This window comes from Macrotis lagotis, chromosome X, assembly GCF_037893015.1.
Source record: "Macrotis lagotis isolate mMagLag1 chromosome X, bilby.v1.9.chrom.fasta, whole genome shotgun sequence".
Lineage (NCBI taxonomy): Eukaryota > Metazoa > Chordata > Mammalia > Peramelemorphia > Peramelidae > Macrotis > Macrotis lagotis.
Window position 1 is genome coordinate 281,136,650 of NC_133666.1, and position 14,472 is coordinate 281,151,121.

A 14,472-nucleotide genomic window follows, 5' to 3' on the forward strand; every position below is an offset into this window, starting at 1 on the left:
TAGCATTTCTTTCTATGATTTCTTTGTTTAATATATTTGGTAATATTTGTTGTTTCTTTAACTTCAAAATAACATCCCTTTTAACACTTACTTTACTAATTCTTCCTGATGTAGCTCTCTCTCCTGTAAGGGGGAGGGAGGGGGAAATATTCTGGCAGCACAGAATCAAGGAGAATGGGAAAGAGAAGGGAACATAAACAAGGAATTGGGGGACCCTTCTCATAATAGTAAAATAACAGGGTGAGTAGTTTGGCCTCAGTCAATTTAACACCAAAATCCATTCCTTTTTTAAATAAAAATTTAAAAATCCCTCTTGGAATTGTTCAAGAGACAACTCAGAGGTGAGGAGGAAGGGGTCAGATTATCCACTGTAACACAGGCAGGAAACAGGGTCAAGGGGAGAGCCAGTGAGGGCATTAGATGCCTAAAAATCTAGCTGCTCAAAATAACAAAGAGCAGCAATTTAAAAGTGGCAACTGAAGGACAATTTTAGGAGAACTTTTCTCTCTAGCAAATCAATAGAAGAACCCGAACACACACGTAAATAGACAATCTAAACACATAAAGACAGATGAAGCACAAGCACAGATCACACAAATGCAACAGAATTTTCCAAACTGACAATCTCAACCCATATCCACAGACAAAGGCCAATGTCAAATTCCTGACATCTCAGGAATGCTGTGAGGGGAGATTTCAGTGTTGCATCCAACCATCTTGCCCACCCTTCCAAAGGCCGACCAAATGTATCCCTGCTATCGCAAGGAGTACCCAAAAGAGGAGACCCGGACATCACATCTGATATGGAATTCCCCTGCAACCAAAAGTCTAGACCCAGAACCAGAACCAGCTTACCTCCAGAGGTGTACCAGGATCTCCACTTAGGCTAAATGGGGGATTTCAGTAGAGGAGAGGTCCATACTAAGACTATGTCTACCTAGTCCTGGGGCCCTGGAACATCTTCAAGGTCTGGCTCCCCTAGGAAAGGGAGAGACAGTCTGTTCGAACCTAAACTCGAGGCTCCCGTGGTCTCCTTTGGTGACACAAAACACCAAGATCTCGCTGGGGCCTCCAAATATTGTACCCAAAGAGCAAGACAGAGACCAGAGTTTGATGAGGTTGGAGATCTTTATTCCCAGGGACTATCTGGGGATTGAGTACCCAAATCAGACAGTACCTAACTGTTCAGGGGATAAGGTTTTTATAGTGTTTTGAGGGAGGGGGTATAGAGAACAAGCAAGATACAGAAGCAAAGTCAGCAGTTACATATATCATCTAGTTATACTAATACAAACATGTAAACATATGGCTCAGTATAGATAGGGGTGAGAAGGGGTCAGGGTCTTTGTGTAATGATTGTCTGAGATGGAGGGAGTCAGGAATTTACTATCTTATGGTTCCAGCCACATCTAGGGAAGGGGGAGTCAGTCCTAGAATTTAACAGATACAGCAAGACTATTAGGCTAACAAGGGTGCTTTGTAAATCTTTAGACAATTTTATGGTATATCCATGACCCCTTGGGTCCTTATTGGACTATCTTCAGACCTAAAGGGGCCTAGTCAAAGTTATATTTATAAGGAATTTCTCAGGGCCCAGAAGGATGTCAGGGACCCCTTTCTATACGGGAATTTCACAAACATTGTTATTGTACTTCAAGTAGAATATGTACAACTGGGTTCAAGGCACCCCACTTGCTACTCTTCAGTGTGTGACCTTGTGTATTTGCATGATATTTTCTCCAACTAGATGTAAGTTTTGGTAGCACCACTTTAACTTTTGTATCCTCAGCACCTTCTTTATTATAAAAAAGACCTAATAAATGCTATCTTATTAGTTGCTGTTGTCCTGGATACTTGAAAGGTTTGCTGTGGAAGCATAGCTCCTCTCTTTTTTTTTTTCATTATTCTCTCTCATATAATACAGTGACTTATCCCTGTGCCCACATTCTAGTTCAGCCAAGAAGTATAGAGTGGCATCCACCACCCTGGACAAAAATATGGAAGAAAATCAAGTACTCCTTATATTTAGAGCTGGAAGAGGGCATCTAGGGGGTGCAGTGGATAGAGCACCCACCCTGGAGTCAGGAGGATCAAGTTCAAATCCTGTTTTAGACACTTGATACATGCTAGTTGTGTGAGCTTGGGCAAGTCACTTAACACTATTGCTTTGCAAAAGCTTTCCAAAAAAACCCTAAACCAAGGATACAACAAAAAAAGATTAAGAACTGGAAGGAACCTTTTATATTATCTAGCTCAACTCATTTCCACACCCTGTTTTTATAGATAAAAAACCCCTGAATTTTATAGATGTTATGTGACATAAACAGGGTCACACATCTAAGAGTAGCAAGTAGGGTATCTTGAACCCAGACCTTCTAGCACTTTTCAACAAAGTTCTTTACCCCTTGCCTTGACACTCATTAACTTAATTACATTTTAATAGGGGCTATGTAGAGAAAATGCTTAACTCATAGAAATGAATGCATTATTAGTGAATGCTTCAGGTACCAAACTCTGCAAAGATTTGATGAGTTGGTAGGAACTTGTGGCCTACCAACAACAGCAACATACATTTACATACTGATTCAAAATTTATCAAGTAAAGTAGGTTACTCATGACTATGAAATAGGAAGTGCAAGTATTTATTATTCTTTTCCTATAAAAGAAGAAATGAAAACTCAGGAAATTTAAATGACTTGATCCAGGTCCCAAAGCAGGAAGAGTTAGTTTTCTACTTCCAGGTACAGATTTTTTCCCTACAATTTATTTCCTCTACTATTCAGTAGTTGTGCACTCTTTTGTGACTCTGAATCCATGTACACAAAATTGTCTTTTCACAAGCCAAGAAATCTTGGGAAATTTCTTACCTCTGTACTTTGTTGTTCCCATCTATGAGCTTCACTCTATGATACAATGCATTGCCACTAATTCCTCTTATAATCAGAACACTATAAGCCCAAAGAAGAAAAACGTTACTTATAGATCAAACAAAAAATGGATAGAATTCAAAAAACATTCATGGAAAACATCAACACCTCTTAATAAGTGACTCCCAGTCACCTGTATAATTTCTTTTTTTGTTTGTTTGTTTGTTTTTTTATTTGCAAGGCAAATGCGGTTAAGTGGCTTGCCCAAGGCCACACAGCTAGGTAATTATTAAGTGTCTGAGACTGTGTTTGAACCCAGGTACTCCTGACTCCAGGGCCGGTGCTTTATCCACTATGCCAGCTAGCTGTCCCCCACCTTTATAATTTCAATTATTTTTAGTTACATTCTAGATATGGTTATCAGCAGCTTATAGTTTCTCAACCTGTCATGTGTTTCAGCTCCTCTAGGTTCTTTCAGCAGGTACAGTGGATAAAGTACTGGGCCTAGAGACAGGAAGATCTGAGCAAATCTCAATCTCCTTTACTCCTATTTTCCTTATCCATAAAAAGTGGGTAATAAATGTGACATCCCATAGAATTATTGTGAAGATAATATTTACATATCATTTTGCAAGCATCAAAGCACTACAACTAGATCTTGGTTAGTACAAATAATGAATCCTTTGAGTAGTTACATTATTTGATTTTGCACTGCATATTTCCATTTTCCATTAGTTCCATTATGGAACTAATAACCATAGTTTACATTGTTACAACTTCAAATAGTGCAAATTTCAATACATGTAATCAATTCAGGGAATTCATCACTTATATTAATTAGCACCTTGTGTATGCCAGATGTCATTGTCATTATTGTCATCATCATCATCATTATCATCATCATCTTTGTCACTCTATTCGAAGCTATTTCCAGTTCCCAACTGGTGGTGTCTATTCTTACAGTTTTTGTCACTATGCCTGCAATTCTTCAGAATTCCCAGCAGGGACCTCTCTTTGTGAAGATGAAAGTCTATTGTCATGGACTTATCTGAGTATACCAGAAGACAATACTCTAGATTCTTTGGTGTGGTAATATTTCACTTTAACTGACATGTAACACTAGGGTGCTCCAACTTTAATGTTTTTCTCTGCCATTATAGTTTCTACAAGTCTGTCATCCAAGAAGAGTTTGCTGAAGACAACATCTCACAATTCTGGTCTCAAAGTGAATCCCCATAACTGAAACACAATTAGGTCAGATTAACTTCATAGTCTAATGTCCTTTTTCCCCCAGCTCTCAGATAGAATACTTTCTGCTCAGATTACCATTTCTCACAGATCTACAAGCCTAAGAAAACACCCTAATTTCCTGCCTATTACCCTTAAAACTATAGATTCTTTAGGGTCAAATGGGACAGGTTTATTCAGATTTCCTGACTGTTCTTTCCCATCATGCCCAGTGTAGGAGAATGGATTGGGAAGTTAAATACTCCTTCTATTATTACAGTAAATTAGGGGGGAGGGGAATCTCCTATAATACTTTCTCATTCCAGTTAGGCATTCTCATTCAACTTAATTCACTTCCATTCAGTTCAGTTTTATATAGTTCAATTCAATATCACTTCCTTATACACCAACTTCTTAGGTGACATCTAATAGCCTGTCTATAGCACCTATAACAATACCTTTTGCCAAGTAGGCCCTCCAATAATTGTTTCCTTAGGGTTGAATGAATATGTGGTTAGACTTGTCTAAGGCAAAAGGTATTAGTCTGCACAATTTTGTGAGATCTGATAGGGGTATTTGTGTGTATAGTTAACATGTGCAGGAGAGTCTCAAATATTCTTCAGAATTAAAGACAATCATAGGAAAATCTTATTTAAAATTATAATATTTGGGGCAGCTAGGTGGCATAGTGGATAAAGCACCGGCCTTGGAGTCAGGAGGACCTGGGTTCAAATCCGGTCTCAGACACTTAATAATTACCTAGCTGTGTGGCCTTGGGCAAGCCACTTAACCCCATTTGCCTTGCAAAAAAACCCATAAAATAAAATTATAATATTGGGGTGGCACAGTGGATAGAGCACTGACCCTGGAGTCAGGAGTAGTTGAGTTCAAATCTGGCCTCAGACATTTAATAATTACCTAGCTGTGTGGCCTTGGGCAAGCCACTTAACCCCATTGCCTTGCAAAAACCTAAAAAGAATTTAAAAAATTGTAATGTTTATTTTTGTTGATTATTAACAGACCTAATAACTTTGCCTTTCTTTTTAAAAAGAGGATTCTCAATAAGAAAAGGTGCAAAATAGGAAGATTAGTTATCTTTTTATAATTTATATTGGAAAATCAATGAATTTTCCATTTACACTTATTATAGGCATCCTTCTAGAATTTTAATAAAGAATATTAAAGTTATCTTTTTTTTTAGTTTTTTGTTACACAACTAGGTAATTATTATGTGTCTGAGGCTGGATTTGAACTCAGGTCCTCCTGACTCCAGGACGTCCTAGCTGCCCCTGAAGTTAGTTTTAATAAACAATGTCTAAACACATTTTAACCCATATCAAGTAACTTGCTCTCTCAATGAGGGGAAGTGTGGTGGGAGGAAAGGAGAGAATTTGTAACTCAAGGTTTTGGAAATGAATGTTGAAAATTGTTTTTGCATGTAACTGGGGAAAAAATGAAATAAAAAAAACAATTATCTGCCACATAGTTACCTTTGCAACTGGATAAGTGACTCTTTTTACCAAGCTTCAGTTTTCTCATCTGTAAAATGAAGTGATTGGGTTATATGTGATTCCTCTGGTTTCTTTTATCCCCTATAGCTAAGTCCCCAAAATACAAATAATGAGTCCCATGAAGAAGCAGCCTTATTAGAATCTGTACTGTGTACTACTATTGGGTTGGAACCCATTACCATATTTTACGTAATTATAACTTCTAATAGGATGGATTTAAATATATATGACTACATCACAGGATTCAACATTCTCAAGCTGGGACTCAATACGATGAAAAAAAGATGAATTATATATATGGACTCATAGATCTTTAAATATTTCTTCTTTTGTGTTTATTTTAGGTTAATTCATTCAGATTTGCTTATTTGTTGGCTTAGTAGTTTTTTTAAAAAGTGCGAATTCATTTCATGAATCCCATGGCTTTGTATTTTGTTAATTTATGTTTGTAGAGATATAATTTTTCCCTTCAGAGACTGCTTTAGTTGCATCCCAGATTTTTTGTATGTTGCTTCATCATTATCAATTTCTCTTACATAATTATTAATTGTTTCTATGAGTTGTTCTTTGAACAATTCATTATTCAGGATTTCATTAGTAAGTGTCAATTTGGATCTGTGCCTTTTGTTTGTACTCCTTGAACTGATTACTATTTTTACTGATGCATCAATACCAATGTTTTTTGATCAGTTTAGTCATGTCTGACTCTTTGTGACTCTATTTGGAATTTTCTTGGCAAAGATACTGGAGTTATTTTGCTATTTCCTTCACCAATTCATACTACAGACAAAGAACTGAGGTAAACAAGTTTAAGTGACTTTCCCAGGGTCACACAACTACTAAGTGTCTGAGGTCAAATTTGAATTCAGGATGATGATTCTTTTGACACCAGGTTCAGCTCTCTATTCATTGAACCACTATGCTGCCCTTCAATATCAATAGTCAAAGAACAATGATTAATGGATCATTGTCAGCCAGAGGGCTGTCACTGTCTAATGAAACAAAACAGGATTCTGTCCTCCATCCTGTTCTGTTCGATATTTTTATCAGAGACTTAGACAAAGGCATAACATTTGTGCTAATCTTATTTGCAGATGACCTGAAACTGATAGGGAGAGCAAGAACATTGGGTGACAGAATTCAAATTCCAAAAGGTAGTCCTAAACTAACAAGAAGATATCACAAATAACACAAAATAATATTCCACATGGAGGTATTCCTAGGTTCTTTGAAGGCTAGGCTAGCAGAACATAAGCTTTGGAAGTTTCAGTTATGTTGAAAAAAGATTTGGGTACAATCCCAGAAACAAAATTAGTCTGCTGTTGGGTGAATAAAACAGATTTATGTGGAGAGGGCTTGTCACCAGTGTGTTTGGTACCAGGTGATGCATTCTTTAGCTTTGACAACCCATTAAACAATTAAAAATAAAGAAAAGATTAAATTAGGATAACTTAATGGGTCTCAGCAAATGGGTAAAATAGAACAGAATAAAACAAAACACTATCAATCACAGAAGCAAAGAAAAGGAGAAATAATATAAAACAGACTTTTTCATGGATTATGAGCTTAAGAAATACCATCAATTTCTTTTGGTTATGCCCACTCCACCCCCCCCCCCCAAAGACTGAAGTATTGTCTTAAATCAAGGAAAGTAATAGTCCAGGACTGGCACAAAATCGTTGCTTAATAAATGTTTATTAACTGATTGGTAGTCTCAATATCTATTGTATTTTTTCAGACCATTTCAGGAGTATTATTAAGTTCGCTCCTGGTAACCATGATTTTTGACAAACTGGAACATGCCTAGAAAAGAGCAGCCAGAATTATGAGCACCCATGAAACCATTTTAGATGGGATTTTTGAAACTAAGGCTATTTATTCTGGAGAAGAGAGGGTTAATAGTAGCAGATAATATATGATTTGAAGTATTTGAATGAATTTTTATATTTTTATTCTTGTAGAACATGAATGAAATTCTTGTAGAACATTCTGTGTGACTTTGCCAAGTAGACCTAAGAATACTAGTTGAAAGGAAGCAGATTTCCAAACAAAGCACTTTTTGATGAATAGAATTAAACAACTGTAGGCTTGACTGCTAATGAAAAGAAGATAGATTTATAGCTTAAGAGAACTGAGAGGTCATCTTATCTATCCTCTTCATTTTATATATGAATTAACTTAGGCCTACAACTGCTCAGCAGCAAACTTTTAGTAGCTAAGATTCTATAATTATATTTAGAATGTGATGATCTGCAACACTGGCCTCTAAACTGTTTAAATTTCATACCCCATCAGAAAAAAATTCAGTGTATCCAATATATGTATATTTATCTTTGAATTGTTACATATCCTATCAAACTCATATATGACATACATTATTCAACATATAGAAAAAGAAAATTTTAAATGATTTTAATTATATTTAAATTATACTTCTATTTTTATCCTAAATAAGATAGAAATAATGATACTTAATATGAGTAACATGATTGAATATGCTTTATTATGCATCTTTCTTAGGAGGTAAGGGCAAACTTGAGAATAACAATTATTAGTAATGAATTATGCATTTTATTTGATAAATGCTATACAAGCAGGTAAATTTCTTTTTATAGATATGTTTTTTAATGGAAAGGTACACAATATAATAATCTTTTATTAGATCATTATTGTCAATGAACATAAAAAATTTTCAGGAGTCCCATTTTTCTGTATATTGATAAAAGACAATGTAAAAACAGAACTCAGAAGTAAAGTCTCTTTGTTTTCATCTTAACAGGTTGGTTTCAAGTTAAGAACTGTTCATATCCTCTGATTGGTTGTTAAAACTCTCCTAAGAGTAATTTCATGACTCCCCAGGATATTATGGTTCCTTGTCTGTATAGCACTGGTATAAAGAACACTACGAAGTAGTATCTCGAAGAGTCTCTAGTGTCTCCTATCAGGTGAGGACATATAATTGAAGATTAACTGATGATCAGATGAAAGAACAACTGAAAAAGTTAAAGAGAATGATATGACACCTTTTCCCACCCCATGTACTTGTGCCTTTTGTAGTCAGTGGGAGCTTTCATACATGAGGGGGAAGTTAGGGAAAGGAGAAAAGAGTTCATGTTTCCTTTCAGGCAATCATCTGAAAAAGATTTGTCAACAATTGGAAAGGAATCATCCTCCCTGTCTTCCTTGATTAACTACAGTATCACTTTCCTTTATTATCCTTTTCATATAGATTAACTATGAAAATATAATCTGATGATGCTTTTCATTTTAATAGTTCCTTTAATGATGGAATGTTCAACATGTTATTCATTCATTCATTCATTCTATTAAACCCACCCATTTTTTCTTAGATTCTAATTGAAATAGTGAGGTGTTTAGGGAAATATACCTTTCCAACTTATTTTCTGGAGCAATTGTTCTCAAAGTGTGAGCCTAAGACCCTTTTGGGGGTTAATGACTTTCAAAAAAATAACAAATGTTTTAATTTCTACTATTGTAAATATCAATAGGCACAATCTATCTATGCAAGAATTCTTGGTATGGAATGTTTTTTGTGTTAATAGCTTTTAGGGGTATAAAGGGGTCCTGAGATCACAGAATTTGATAACTGCTATTCTAGAGGAAGACTAATGTTTATTTTTAGCACTGTATATAGAAGGCAGGTTGATATAACAGAGAGTTGACTCTGGAGTCAGAAAATCCTACCTCTGACCCATTTTATCACCATTGGCAGCTCATTTAAAACTATAAGCATGTCTCAAGACTATAACTGGAGAAGTTATTGATCTCAATTGCTGGAGAAATCCTCACTGGGAATTCCTCACACTAATGATAGAGGTTGGAATCAAAATGTAGCTAGGAGATTGAACATAACACAGCAGATCCAATAATATCAGGAAGATCTGAATTTGAATTTCATCCCTGATATAAGCTATATGGTCTCTCTCTGTCCCAGGCAATTTGCCAAGATTTATAAATAGATTAAATTATACACTGAACCAGAATTAGAATTCTTTATCCTTTTACCTTCTTGTTTGGTTTTTGTTCATTTTCCTTGAAATACATTTTCCATAAGAGAGAAATGGGGAAGGACTCCATTCATTCTTTACACTATTCCCCTTCCCTACTAGCATTGTGGTTTTCTTGGAGATGCCCAGACTGCTGAAGCTTGATCTGATTAGTGAGTCCCTTACTGGTTAGTACTCTGTCATAAGGGACCCTAACCATTCTCACATAACTCTTAATTCACTCCTTGGATTTCTCCACGTCCACAGAAGCAAACTTTCCCTCCATACAGGTATCCACTCTTTTCCCACCTCCCCTTTATGTTAAAATATGTTTCCTGAAAATAGAGACCATATCTGTACTGTATTTGTTGCCCTAAGGCTTAGGAGAGAATTATCTACTACCTGGGCACAAGAGAAATATCTACTACCTGCTTTATTTGCCCCTCCCATTCTCTCGGCTCTCCACTTCTATTTTGATCCACCTTACAGTAAACCCCTTAAATTCTGACTCCACAACATCCATCCTATTACTCTGAAAACTATAACAAATAGGCACCATACCAATTTTCCTCTTAACTAGGTGAGACTCTCATTCACGTAACTCACTCTATTCACATAGCTGTGAATCTAAAACTTATCTACTAAATAAAAAAAAAATCAGGAAACTCTCTAACTGCATGCAAAGAAATATAAAACTTAAACAGAGTTGAATGCTAAACAGCAGCCTGAATTGGGACCCATGATTGTTGATGAGCTTTGTGTGTTTTAATTGAGAAATTTTCAGTGACCTGTTAACCACGAGTAAGGGACAGCACAGTCTGGTGGATGGAACTACAAGTGTCCTAGAAAGCCTTCCTGCTGGGAGACTGTAGTGTGGCTTTGACCTTTGTAGCAGTAGAATATGATGAGACAGAAAGTGTATATTGTCACCATCACCAGCACAGCAGTGAAGAAAATAAATGAATTCTTGGGAACCATAGGAAAAGAGGTCCTTTTTTGAAAACCTCTGTCTGATAAAAGTAGAATGAGAGCATCTGAAAGTGACAACTACAAGTTGCAAAAGTTGATAGTGTCCAAGTCACTCACCTGGGGTGAAATTATTTTAGACAGCCACACTTTTTAATTTGCAGGGTTCTGGATTTGAAAGCAATAAGGCAAAGTCTAGAACAAATTAAAAAAAAATCTGCCCAGATTTTTTACAACAGACTCTGTGTTGTTTGTGTAATAAGAAACAACAGAGCTGGTGGTGGTGGTGGTAGTAGTGGGGGACAACCAGATATCTGAATTCCTGGGACAAATTTTGACAAAATTCCATCTTTGTCTGTCCTGAATTGGAAAATTATTTTCTTTGATTATTCCTGCTCACCAAGCCATATTCTTTGCATATTCCTGCTCACCAAAGGCTTTAAACTTTTAAAGTGATTATATAGAATTTCACTCAATGACAAAGTAACAATTGATAAACCATAGAGAGCATTAAAATACCAGCATTTATGTCTTCATTGTACCCATGTTCTATACCCTAGGAACAGCTAGTCATAAGAATGAAAATACATAAATAAAAACTCATGTAGGAGACAGCTAGGTGGATAGAGCATTAGGAGGTAAGTTCAAATATGACCTCAGACATTTAAAAATAACCTAGCTGTTTGACCTTAGGCAAGTCATTTAACCCCACTGCCTTGCAAAAATCCAAAAGCAAAACAAAAAACAAAACATGCATTGATAGGAAAAAATCTATTATTCTTACAATTATATAGCCTGTCATCAAGTGAAAAGAGCATTGACTGGGGAGTCAGAGGACCAAGATTCAAATACCATTTCTGATATTTGCTTCCTGAAGTGATATTCTGAAATTTGCTGGGTCCTGAAGTGAGTCACAACCTCCCCATACCTCAGTTTCCTCATCTGTAACAAGAGAGAGTTGAACCAGAAGCCTTCTGCAATTTATTCTGGATTGAAATCTGTTATCCTGTGATCCTTTATGCAGAAGGTCAAGAAGTGAGAATTCTATAGGGACTTCTGGGGAGAAGAAGCCTCAAGGTGCCTTGGAGCTGCTGTATTATAATGATGAGAAGAGAAGGTCCTGGTTGTTGGGTGAGTACTTAGGTTTTCTGAGATATGAGGAAACTGTTGATGCTGCCACAATCATGTGCTATTAGGGAGATGCAATTTTCCTTTTAACTAGGTGAAACTCTCTCCAAGATAGTTGTGAATCTAAACCTTACCCAATAAGTGAAAAGCATCAGGAAAATCTCTGACTGTAAATAAAAAGAAAACTTAAACAAAGTTGAACTCTCACCAGCAGCCTGAACTTGGGTCTAAAGAATCTAGATAATCTAAAGTGAGCAGAACTGAGAGAAATAGGATGTAGACAGAGCATAGAAATGATGGAGCAAAGTGGAGATTATATCTAGGGGAAGCAGGTGAGCAATCAGACACAGATTTGTCTCTTCAAAGAAGTATTCAACTTCACTTGAGAGCTGGGGCACTTCACCAAATGGTGTTGGGAATTTTCAAGGACTGACTATGAATCAAAACTGAGAAAGGAATGGGCACAGCATGAAGACTTCTTTCTATCTTGGATGATTCAATGATCAATTAAGAGGTGAATTCTATTGCTTTCTTTCTATACTTTGCCATAAATTTTTTCTTGGTCCAAATGTTCTTTGGTACCATTGTTTATTGAAGGTAAACTAAATTTAGAAAAGAGCTAAACATAGGCCACAGCTATATGTTTCCAGAAATGACTTTTGAGTGGGGACAACCATAAGCAACATTGATATTATTAGTGAGAAATTCTTTAATGTCTCTCCTCATACACTTATTATCTGTGTAACTTTGGATAAATCATTCAGCTTTTCTCAATCTCAGTTTTCTCATATGTGAAAGGAGATAATAACACCTGTAACATATGTCCCAAGGTACTAATGATATAGCAAATGTAAAATGCTGTGTGAAGCTTAACATTATATAATTGTTAGGTACTCCCTTTTAATCTTTTATATAGGGGGCAGTTAGGTGGCATAGTGGATAGATCACCAGTCCTGGAGTCAGGAGAACCTGAGTTCAAATCCAGCCTCACTTAATAATTGCCTAGTTGTGTGACCTTGGCCAAGTCACAACTCCATTGTCATAAATAAAATTAAAAAAATATTTTGTATACTTCTAAATATCCTTTTTACTAGAATATGAATCCTATGAAGGTAGAGTTTTCATTGTTTTTAGTCTTTATGTCACTCAAATGAGATCTTGAAGTCAGAAAGAACTGGGTTCAAGTCCTGACTCTGACATGTACTAACTGTATGACACTTGGCAAGTTACTTCACCTCTATGCAACACTTTATGACTCTAAAATGCACAGAAAGTAGCAATCTGCATTTGGTAGAGAGAGTCTCAAAATCAATAAAATCACAGGCCCAGTCTCTTATCTCTCTAACTCTCTAAGCATTTTAATATTTCTAAGTCTGTAAACTCTAGGAAGGGATTATTACCTTTCCTTATTCCTAAGCACTTGAAGGTAACAGCAGTTTGATAATTTGGGGTCTGATAGTTATTCTTTTTCTACTTCCTTTCTCTCCTGTTCCCCACTTTTATTTGTTTGGTTGGTTTTTTTGCAAGACAATGGGGTTAAGTGGCTTGCCCAAGGTCACACAGCTATGTAATTATTAAGTGTCTGAGGCTGGATTTGAACTCAGGTCCTCCTGACTTCAGGACCCATGCTCTATCCACTGCACCACCTAGTTGCACCTCCCACTTTTTTAACCTCCCTTATTTGTTTTTTTTCCCCTTTCCTCAGATCCTTCTCTTTTTTCATAAGAAAAAAAAAACCTGGTATCAGGTTTATGAGAAAAGATCCTCAAAGATTTTGAGTAAAAGAATGAAAAAGAATGAATTCTCTCTTTTCTTTCCTCCCTCCCTCTTCCTTCTTTTTTGTTCTTCCTTCCTTCCTTCCTTCCTTCCTTCCTTCCTTCCTTCCTTCCTTCCTTCCTTCCTTCCTTCCTTCCTACCTTCCTTCCTTCCTTCCTTCCTTCCTTCCTTCCTTCCTTCCTTCCTTCCTTCCTTCCTTCCTTCCTTCCTTCCTTCCTTTTTCCTTTCTAGGTACTTAGTCAACCCCTGCACAAGGAAGACACTTCCTTATCTGGTCTCTACACATTTTTCCCTGGCTTTACTTTATTCTTTTAAATTCTTCCTTTATTCCTCACCCATTGCACTTCATAGTGCTGCCCCTGATTGATTTCTCAATAATTTTATCCATTTACCTAAATCACAGTCATTGTTATGTTGAAACCAAATGCACATATTACAACAAGTTGCTAAGGATGATTCTTTAAGTGAAACTTGGGATTGTTTGCCTATTTTTCTGAACCCACAATGTCTGGGCTTAATCCTATCTTCAGTTATGTGCCTTCAATGATGGGTGCCTTCTTTTTTTCCTTGAAAATTTGTTTTTATTACATCAGTTGCCTGCAGCACAGAGGAGTGGATTTCTCATCTCTTTCTATTTCAAAGGTCATATTCCATTAGGGTTGCTATTTGTTCTATTTCCTATCTGAGGAGGTTTCACTCAATGCTTTCCCTCCAAGATAATTTTTCACTTAAATGAATCTTAGCTATACATGGGTATTTGTATATGATGTTCTCCATTAGAATGTGAACTTCTTAAAGCAGTTAGGTAATGCAATGGATAGAGCCAGGATGGCCTGAGTTCAGATCAAGCCTCAGTCATTTATTAGCTGTATGACCCCCCCCGACTAGGTACTCATCTGCAAAATAGTGATAGTAATAGTATTCACCTCCCATGGATGTTGTGAAGATTAAAATAATGTAATTTTGGTAAAGTACTTGGAAAACCCTAA

The 14,472-nt window shown here is 36.4% G+C and overlaps 1 pseudogene; it reads left to right on the forward strand.

The window, feature by feature from the left end:
* The first annotated feature begins 744 nt into the window (after positions 1–744).
* The window catches only part of LOC141499038 (zinc finger CCCH domain-containing protein 15-like), a 39,959-nt pseudogene continuing 26,231 nt past the window's right edge, over positions 745–14,472 (forward strand).